This window comes from Magnolia sinica, chromosome 14, assembly GCF_029962835.1.
Source record: "Magnolia sinica isolate HGM2019 chromosome 14, MsV1, whole genome shotgun sequence".
In the NCBI taxonomy this organism is placed as follows: domain Eukaryota; kingdom Viridiplantae; phylum Streptophyta; class Magnoliopsida; order Magnoliales; family Magnoliaceae; genus Magnolia; species Magnolia sinica.
The window spans coordinates 40,927,878-40,937,656 of record NC_080586.1 but is presented as its reverse complement, the minus strand read 5'-3'; positions in this window follow the sequence as shown (position 1 = coordinate 40,937,656).

The following is a 9,779-nucleotide window of genomic DNA, read 5'->3' as shown; positions in this document are numbered from 1 at the left end:
TTAAGTTAAGCAAGCAGAAGACTGAGATAAGTATATAATGTATAGGAGTGTTTCTCAATCCCCAAAGTATGAGTATGCTACCAGGCTAAATATATACATGTGTTGATCCACAATATATAAAATACAAAAAATGTAAATGTCCAACTAATTCATATAATCCCTATAATCCCGCCAAACCAGAACAAGGTTTACGGAGACCCGCCTGATAGCTGAGAATAGGAGAATTCTTCCTCCTCGTCCATGAAGTCCATTTCAGCTGCATAGACTCCGCCATTACCTATATCTACAACAGAGTCTGGTTGGTGTTTTAAAATACCATCCCAGGTGGGAATGAGTAGATAATTCAGTGGAACTATAAAGCAAAGGTTAACATGCTATCAATTCAGTCAAGCAGTAATGATAAAACAGTACATCAAACAATCCTAGCTACTCTTATTAATGCAGGGATGATATGTATTAATGATGCATGCCCTCGCCTGCACTCCCTCTGCAACATCATCTCACGGTAGCACATGCAACACTCCCGCTGTGCTCAACTCTAACGCCAAAGGCACATGCAATGCGGTGCATGTGCGTGATTAGCCAAGTTCTTAATTAGACTTATTCATACAGTAGGTTTGGGAAGCTAAGGTACCTCCCTTTATATCATTTACCCAAACAATGATCCATCTAGGGTCGTCAATCTTAGTTAATCGCATACGATGGGCAGATCCAGGTCGCTACGGAGAGGCTCATCACCTCAGCACAGGCCTAGTTTATACTCGAGGTCACTACGGAAAGGCTCGTCACCTTAGCGTAATCCTAGTGTATACTCGAGGTCACTCCACTAACGCTCTACCAACTGACAGTCTATTTTCGAAGACTCGTCACCAACCCGACTGGAGACCACAGCTAGGCTACACCAGTGTAGGTCGACAGCTCGAATTCAGTGTCTTATACAACCGTATTCGGCTCACGAGTTTGTGTTGCTAACTGGTCACTACGGGGAGCCTCGTCACCCCAGTGTAGGCCGACAGCTCGATCACGATGTCCCATACCACCTTGCCCGTCTCATGAGTCTTAGCGGATCATGGTACCAAGGTTGAAACGGGTTTTACATTGGTAAGTGGTACCTTAGATTTAAGCAGTAACATCCATACATGGTAAACACACAACAGGCCGATCGGGTTATTTGACAAGTTCGACTGGTATGAGCGTACGCTGAATTAATCGACATGGTACCACTGTCGGCAATCATGTACGACTCGGATTCACCAAACACATCAAGTGTGGCAAGACAAATTCGGCCACTCAAATAGGAATTATTGCCGATTGCCTGGACTACGTAGTGGTCCCAATCATACTCAAATGCAGCATGTGGATACATGTGATATTCATAACAACATTTAACAATCAATTCAAAAAAAAATAAATCTCATTTGAGCATTTTAACAAACTCACTGAACATGTTGTTATACATATGCATTTCACCCATAAATCACATAGTAGTAATTTACACTATACAACGGAAACTATTCATATAACTAAGGAAACTAAGAATCCTGTCTTAATACACTTAGTACGTACAATCCATCAACAAAATCCCATTCAGACATTTTAACAAACACTTAGACTACACACTACTTTATACATAGACTACATTAGTTACGGCATATATTATGGCAAATTCTTTCACAAGGGGATTGTCATACATTCAATAAACATGAATTCTAGGTTAATAGGCATGGCAGCATAAACCATAATTTCACTTTCATTTAAACATTTCAACAAACACATAGAATGCACTTTATATCTACATAGTACACATACATGTATAATTATCAGGTACATCGTAACTATGATCATATGGCAGCAATCAAGTTAGACATAAATCATTGCTGACATTGAAAGCCTTGAAAACCCTAACCTAAGCATTTATAATCCGCACCTTTCGTCGGTTTGCTCGTTACGAACTTAGTTTGTACACTACATCACCGTCTACAGCACAACAGCTACTTAAATCATGAAATAGGTTAGCTATTTCACTGATTCCTTTATGTTGATTCATAAAACAAGATTAGGGTTAGGATTTTTTACCCAAATTGAAGTTGGATTCGACGGTGTAGCTAGATGTAGAGGCGATTCAACATGTGGAGTAGCAGGAAGGAACTATGACAGCAAACTCTAAGGACCTCCCTTCGATCACCACTCCTTTCTCCCCTTTTCTCTCTTCTCTCTCCTAGGGTTTGGAGAAAATCATATAAAATAGAAATGGGGTGGGTTTAGGCCCTTATATAGGCCCAGAACTGATGGTAATGGCCCAGGGCCATGGTATACTTAGGTTATAGCCAAAAGTCGACTGTTTCAGGCCAATGGGGCTCTTCTAGAGGTCCCTTTTCCACACACGGTCCAGAGAAAGTTCCCTGACAATGGATCAATGGTAGGTTAAGATTTTGGTTCGATCGGATTAGTGGATCGACCGTGGAGGACCAGTTTCAGTTCAACGATCATAGCCACTCGATCAGGGCCACAAGTACACTGACATGTGTAGGGAAATTTTCCTGATCTAAGGGTGTAGTTGGATTAGAATCTGATAGCCTGAAATCTTAAATTTGGCCTGCAAGCGAACGGCCCAAATCACTTAAGTTTTAGTTCATTTTCTAAAGATATTCGCGTTTCTCACACACTTCGTTCCGGGCTCAAGTTGTGCGTTTCGGGATACTATTTGGACTTGATTTCCGAGATAGTTGTCAAGCCCAGTAAGGCAGTCATAACCGTATAGTTTCGCAGTAATCGGACTTTCGACACACAGTCCAGGTCCGATACGGAGTTTCAAGATGCTCCCGAGAGCAACTAGGTTTTGAGATTGATCCTAGATTTCTAGGTAATATTGGGTTAGCGATTCTACTGGTTTTGGGTCATGCAATTCGTATAGAAAGTGGTTCAAACTGAATCCATCAATTATTTAGTTTAGTACTTAACTAAATTTTGCCCTAATTACGACAGAATAAGGTCCTAGGGTAGGAGAAGCTGATCTATCCAACTAACCTATTTATTATATGAGATTCCATAGGTTTAATGGTCAAAAGCCCATTTTATTTATGTATTTACTATTTACAGTAAGTTTTGGTTTAAGTATTTTTCTTCATCATTTAAACTTTAGGATTAGTGTCTAATGTGAAAGTACTTAGAAAAATTTGAAGAACAAGGTGGTGAAAGGTAAGATTTTGAAGGAAATGGGTTGAAAAGGGGATTTGAGACTTTAGGATTGAGTTCTGAGAAGTTAATAAGGTGTTGTGATCGACCCATTGCCTAAGGACGTCTTTCTCCAAGTTGGCAAAAATCCGAGATGTTACAACCATGGTATCCCGAAGAAAATTATCACAGATAATGGCACTCCTTTTAAAAACAGAGGCATGGAAAAGCTGTGTAAGAAATTCAGCATTCATCATTCATTTTCAACACCTTACTATCCATCAGCCAATGGATTAGCAAAGGCATTTAATAAAATGATAGTTAAGATACTGAAGAAAACAGTAACAGGAAACAAGCGTGATTGGGACGAAAGGTTGCAAGAAGCATTATGGGCATACAAAACTACCCATCGGACAACAACAAGAGCAACACCGTATTCATTGGTTTACGGTGTAGAAGTGATCATCCCAATCGAAATACAAGTAGCGTCACTAAGAGTGGCAGTACATCAATCAATTACAGATAATGAAAATGCAAAAATAAGGCTGGAGGAACTGGATTTGCTGGGTGAAAAATGTTTAGCAGCCCAACAGCGGTTGCATTCATATCAAGCGAGGATATCGGCCGCCTTTGATAAACGAGTCAAATATCGCTCTTTCAAAAAAGGGGATATGGTGTTGATGCTAAAAAAATGATAGTGGTCACCCATAGAACAGGGGGCAAATTTGAGCTCAAATGGGACGGGCCGTATATAATAAAAGAAGTATACTCCAATGGAGTGTACGAAATCGTAGATCAAGATGGACAAGGTATCAGTATACCGATCAATGCTTGCTTCATCAGAATATATCATCCCTAAAGATACTACTGATTTTGATACAGAATACTATCAGAATAATGCTTCTGTATCAAAAGGGAGCAAGAATAAGCAAGGCCATGGCTATGTACTGGCAGATGAATGAATAAAGAAGAAATTTGCGAGTGCATCAAGACTATGTATCAACAAGTATTACAAAATGAAAGTGACCATCGTTATCATCATCGAGCGAGCTCTATAAAATTTTGTTGAAATTGGTATCGTCACCAAGCTGATATATTGTGAACAACACATATGAATATCGTTGAAGATATTAGCAGAAGTGGTGATGTATCAATCTCAATCAGAGATGTCTATCATTCTCAAGATAATGATGGCCACCTACTATTATCTTTTAAGGTAGCCTAGCCAAGCCCTAAAAAATGGTCACCTACTATTTTTGTCATTCAGTCAGCAATGAGAAGTCAGTGGCCCTAAAAAGCTTGTGAAGGCCATCATATGCATACCCATGCGGGTAGCGGACGGAGCCAACGACTAAATGCCCTAAAAGGCCAAAAATTCCTCAATGGCCAGTCACGCGTGAGACCAATGCCGTCTGTATAGCTTTCTGACAGCGTCACGGGAAACATATGAAAATGCCCTCCCGTGAATGGGTCCGACCTTGCAGGCGAAGAAAACGCGAGCTGCAGTGTGAGTTCTTTGGCCATGTCCATAGCTAGGCCAACCATGCGTAAGACCCCCCCAGATCTCTAGCTTGATTTCAGTAGTAACTCATGAGGAAGGGCCTAAACCTACTTATTGATGGACCAGTGGACCTAGATTTGGTACCCCAAAGGTTGCCTTGTGCGCCCCATGAACTCTAGAGAGTTGCTGCGACCAACCCTATGCGTAAATCCAACCGAGTTCACAACCCCGGTAGCTTCACTGGGCCCCTCTGATGGATCGCAATTTGTGAACTCACTAGACTATGAGAAATCCAATGGACTCATAAGAGTTACAGAGACTATCACATGAAACCTGACTCCATTACTCAAGAGTCTGAAAAACTGCGTGGCTCCACTACTCAAGAGGATAAACTGTATGTGATTATCTAACTAAACTAAAATTTAGTACCGCCAATTAAGACAAGAATCATATAGGAAATCCCTTACTAACAAGTCATAAGAGAACACTTTTAAAAAAAGGGGAACGAAGAGGTATAACACATCGATCAGAACATCGCATAAACTAGACAAGAGAACCATTATCAAGAATATCATAAAATACTTGTATAATTTGCAATTCCAAGAGTACTTGTAGTAACAAAATAGAAAATGTCAAAGTTTTGTATCTCATAGTTCTCCTATTATGCCTAATGCTGCTAATTATTGTTGCAAATTTTCTTAAAGGTTAACTTATGTAGCCGCATGTTCCAGTCTGCCATTTGAAATAATTCTGGTAGGATCCAAGATACCAGCTAGCTTTTCTTCCAAGGAGGCAATTAGTTCTTCATTCTTAGCCAATTTAGATCTTTCAACGTCCATGGAATGAAGATACATTGCATCTTTTCCTATACTCTTTCAATGTTCAGATCTTCCTCCAGACCTTGCTTCTCCAGCTGAGCAATTTCTTACTTCAAAAGGGTAATACGATTCTAAATAGTCATCTTGCTATCAGCAAAAGTCTTCAGTTCCTGTTGCAAAGATAGTTGTTCTTGGTCGTGACGAGAGACAATGGGAGCAATCTGAGAAATCTTCTCCCTAGAGTATGCAAGCTGCTTCATATACTCCAAAATTTTAAGCGAGACAATCACAGTTTCAGCTGATGACAGAAGAGTTATTGAATTATGGAATCTTAGGAGAGCATCACATACGGAAGAAATGTTAACTTTAGCCATCCATACTGCACTATCCAGAACATCTAAAGGAACAGCTAGATCTGACCATTAATCAGGATCTTTAAACATCTCGAGAATAGCTAATATGGAATTCCTGATCAACGCCAACTTATACGCAGAAATCTTCTCAAGAGATAGCACATTTGATGAAGTCCCAATAGAACCAGAACTTGTCGTGCCACTTTTAGGTAAGTTCCTAATTAAGAAATAAGAGATATAAAGTTATAGCAAAACTGTAAGTGCGGATAATATGGAAAGTGTGAATGAAGAAAAGGATATACCTTCTATTGGTACCGGAATAGTGGGAGGTTGCATCTCTCTAGTAAGAAGGGGATCAGGTTCTACCATCTCAGCGAAAGATGGAGCCCTAGCTTCAGGACTTGAATCAATAGTGGTAGGAGTTGGTAGATCAGTTGATTCTATTGGAAAAACAATTTTACGTGCCACTGCTCGTGGAGGCAAAGAGAATCTCAGTGAAGCCACTGGTATGACAGTGTAAATTTATAGGGGAAGTACTATCTGCCTCAGTATTGACAACATGGTCACTTGAAATAAAAATACGTAAGATAGGGAAGGAGAAAATAATGAAAACAAACAAGAATAGCAAGATTTTCTTACATGGTGAATAACCATATCTCCCGTAGTCTAGGGGTTCATCTTCTTCTTCCCCATTATGGGTGAAGATTTTGCAGGAACAGCCTCAGAAGTCGGAGGGATATGTTCTTCATCAGTCAGAACATCGTCTGCAATGATGTCTTCTTCGCTGCTAATGTCAACTTCCCCCTCCTCATAGTCATTGTCTTGATCTTCTCTTTCCACCTCATGTTCATCAGAAACAGTATTTCCAGACGAAGAAGTTGAACCTTCACTCTCCGAATCTCCTTCACTGGCTTCTTTAATAATGACTTGTTTCCCTTTAGAAAGAAGATATTGGCTGCTTTCCGATTGAGGATCTGTACTAGCTACCAGAGAGGCAGAAGCAACGGTCCCTTCTTGGGGGGAAGCTTCGGCACGTGTTCGAGATATTGTCATTAGTGAAGAAGGACTGGGTTGAACAGTCCTAGGTAGGAGAAGAGATCGGCTGATTCTAAAGACGAGTAGAAGAGGTTGGCTAGTCTTAAAGATTGGCAACGTTCTCTGGCATGGGAGAAGCAGCCTCTGTGACTTCCTCTTTTCTTGAGCAGTATCAAGGAACCTTTTCAAATTCATGAATGACACCATAATCTATCCACCCTTCAAGGGTATTGTCAGGCTTCTTCTCATGAATAGGTTCATCTACGGATTTTTGACACAAAGATGACAGCAAAAGGAGCATGACTGGTCTCCGCTATGAAGCCTACTCCCTCTTCAACTGTGTGAACCCTAAGCCTTGGTGGTGGAAGCCAGATGGGTTTAGCTACTGGCAGACATTTCCTTACCAGATAAGACTGATGAACCCACCATCTCATGTGATTATATAAAGCCTGAGGAATACGGTCGAAGCCCGGGATAATGAAAGAAGAATTAGCTCGGCCTAGCAATTGTTTCCACACCATCGCCCAATTAAGTGGACTAGTACCATAACTCCGCATTCTTCGAGTTACTAGTCCACAGTCTTCCGGAACTGCCTAATCGAAGCCGAATTGACAAGCAAAATGACTGAGATAGAATGGTTCTCTCCAGAATTCTGCTCCTTCCCTCAACGGGAGACTACACAATCTAATCGACAAAAAGAATGTTCTTTCTCCCGTCGTAAGTGACTTTGTGTCTAAATTGTTCGTGTCTGTTGTGTAGCGAGGCAGACAGAAATGAAAATAATTGATCTTGGCATCGGAGGAGATGGCATCTTTCACCCAGTCATAGGACCTCTTCGCCATGGCTCTCTTTTGAAAGAACCAGAGAGAAATCTGAGAAGGATGAACGTAATCTTTCTCTGGCACTTCAAAGGTCCAAGGGCAATAGACACCGAGCCAGCCGATGAAGAGGTGTCATGGCATGTAAGTAGAAGTAGAGCTGACGGAAGGACTTTTTATGTGAGAAGCGATATCTCTGAAACCTCTATAAATTGAACATAGAGGAGGAGGAGTAAGGGAGTATTTGACCCCTTCAACCATAACACCGGCTACTACAAACAATGAGGGGCGGATGGCATCTACTAACTTGGAGATTGGAAAAACCACTATGCTTAGCCAATAAGAGATAAACATTGCGAGCTCCCCATAAAATGGTTACCGTTGAACCTGGAAGAAAAGGAGTAGGTGAAATCGAGATTATGTATCAAGACACAATAAAAATGCTAATTTGAAAAGAAGGAAGATTACCGAAGAGCTCTGCTAAAATGGGCTAGCCATTGTATAGGGTGAATCTTATGGATATTTGAAAACTTAAACATCTCCTTAAAGAGTTCAGGATTGTTTTCGAGATGGAGGCGATACGGTCAGGCGAAGAGACAAAGGCTAGTTCGTCATTGGTGGGGACAAATTCATCAAAAAAATTTCTGGTTATCGGCAGACTGGTGATCCTATGAATATCCCAGAGTGTAATGCTCATTTCACCTTCGGGTAGATGGAAAGAATTGGTGGAAGGGCACCAATAGTTGAGAAAAGCCTTCAGAATAAAAGATTTCTTGTGGAAAGGATATGATGTTGCTTCAACCGTAGTGTAGATATCTATCTTGGATAACCTCCCCACATGCTTTGCAAGGACTGTCGTGGCCCATTCAATGGGGAGTCAAGAGGCCCCTTGTTTTCAGGACTCCAAATGAGGCAACATTCGCTGAAATGTTGCTGGAGCATCTTGTAAAAATAGGTCGGGTATAGACTGTGAGGATTGTAAGACGGGGTGAGGAAGATCATAGAATGAATATCACCGATTTGCTATCTCGGTTTCATCAGCTGCAGAATTCCTTCCAATAATCTTGGTTCTCTAAACGACCAAGACTCTATGTAAGCTAGTCGTTCTCCGTCCAGGCGATCACTAGGCTCGCAATTCAGCATGGACTGATGGTGATGAAGGCTGACTGGAATCACTACGATGCCTTGCTTGTAAGGGTTGTCAAATTTTATAACACCTTCAATCGCGCGAACTGACTTTCAAGAATTATGTAATTTCTTCCGGTTGTGCTCCTTAATTTTATCCTAAAATTCTTCGGCCTTATTCCAACAAGTCTTCTTCGGTCAGGAAGGGGGCGCAGTGTCTTCCCTAGCGGGAGGTTTCTAGCTGATGGTTTGGTGATGTGTTGTTGATTTCAACCATTGTTCCCAGTCATATTCATGACCATGTTTGGGAGGTCTTTCAAGATCACCCGTTACGATGGCTATATGGATGGGGGATTGAAGGGTGTTGATGTGTTCGATGAAGTCAAAAGCGGTTGTCTTAAAATGCTCGCACGAAGGTTGAGCTGGAGATGAGGGAGATTCTTTGACTTAAGAAGGCGATGGGTTTGGTAATTCTTGATGAGAGGGATGAGCAGTAGGAGGATCGACGATGATGAAAGTTCTCTTTGTGCGGGCCATGATGAGAGAAGTTAAGTCCTGAAAAGAATTGGGTTGAGAAAAAGTTAGTACAGGAAAACAAGCCAAGTTGAAGAAAAAAACTAAGTCTGGAAAATGACTAAGGGTCAATTGCGCGAGTCGCGCAACCAAAGTCTGTTGCGCGGGTCCGCGCAATGCATTTTACCTTGCGCAAACAAAGTATCGGTTGCGCGGGTCAAGCAATCAAGTTTGGTTGCGCGGGGGAAAAAACTTGGCGGGATAGAGCTCCGTTGCAAGAAATGAGAAGTGAGAAAGTAAAGTGTGCACTGCTATTTATAAAGGGTGGGGGCCAAGTACGGAACTTGGGTGTCCGTTGCGCGGGTCACGCAATGTGTTCAAAGATCAAAAATTAAAAATTTGATCCCAATTCTTTGATTCCAATAAACAAAGAAAGGATCAA